Below are 1,482 nucleotides of genomic sequence, written 5' to 3' on the forward strand. Positions count from 1 at the left end.
TAGAAGCAAATTCTCTGGATGTAACTTGTCCTGTTAGGATAATTCATGGCTTAAAGGTATGTTACTCAGGGCTTTGGGATATTTGTTTTTCAACCAGGATTACTTATGAGCTATATTATAATGAGTCTAAAAGTCCAACGGTTTTGGTTTGTAATGATGTGTAAATTTGTTATTCTTCAACAACTACTGTCCAAAGATTTATCCTGTTGCACTCCATTACCTTGCCATTTTTCAAAATTTTTCTGACAATCTGGTGGAAGTTCTTTATTGTAATTTTGGTGAGCCTGCACTACATGTCTGGGACTCTACAGGTAGTTTTCTGGAAACTTATTTTCAGTCTTTATGAATGTGCTGATTACAGTACCAGTACCCTGAAAATATGGTAGCAGAATATGGACAAGATATAACTTTTAGTATGTAATGAGAATTAAGGTAGCAATACTCATAGCTCCTTCCTCTCACTTTAAGAAGAACTTGAGAAACTACTGTCTTATGAGACCAGACAGTTGGCTGCTGGTAAGTCATTAGAGAAACTATCTTATTAAAAGTGCATACAGTACTGGGTCTGATCTGGATGGACTGATGTCCCGTAAAGTCCTGAAATTTTAGTGTATATCCTTCCCATGGGACATTCATAACTGGGCAATCCCCTCTTCAAACTGTGCTATGAGTCATTATATCAAAGCTGTTGACAATGATTTTGCAAGAAATGAGAATATTACAGGTCTTTCCCAGATGGAAATAACATACTCTAGAACTTGACGCCCCATTCATATTAGACCAACAGCTCTTGACTGACTTGCCCCCATTCTTATTCATTTTTGTTAATATTCATATCCTACTTATTGTCACACAAAAATGGCTTTTTTTTAAATTTTTCTATCCTATTTTTATCACACACAATTGACCCTTTAAAGCAGTTTTTTAGTTATCAGAAATATTTTCTTCAAAACATACATTTTATATTCCCAGGATAAGGATGTGCCCTTCATGGAATCACTCACTTTGTTGAAAGCACTGAAGGGCCCGGATTCCCACTTACAGTACCTTAAGGATGGTGACCACCGCCTGGCAAGCGAAGAAAAGATCAAGCTAATCTGTGACAAGATTCTCGGAAATGACATCACCCAAGTAAACAGTTGGTTCAGAGCTTTGAATAAGTAAATGCTTCACTGTATTGGCTGAAGTAGGGGGGAAAGTTTATGTGATTTTATGTCATGTGCCCATTAACACGAAAACTTTCATTCAATATGTCATGAGCCCTTTCATGTGTTGAATTAAAAACACTAATGACTTTGTATTGATATCTTCATCTAATGTGCTTGTAAATACTATCAAATACTTTATATTTTTGAATCAAAGTAAAAGGTTAATGCTAAAGTTGGATTTCTTAATAGTGAGCCATTACTGCCCACAAAAATCTTAAGAGAGTATAATGCTAAACATGCTTTTTAAGTATCAAATGGAAAATATAAATAAAAA

Source organism: Macrobrachium nipponense, chromosome 45 (assembly GCF_015104395.2).
Source record: "Macrobrachium nipponense isolate FS-2020 chromosome 45, ASM1510439v2, whole genome shotgun sequence".
Classification (NCBI taxonomy): Eukaryota; Metazoa; Arthropoda; class Malacostraca; order Decapoda; family Palaemonidae; genus Macrobrachium; species Macrobrachium nipponense.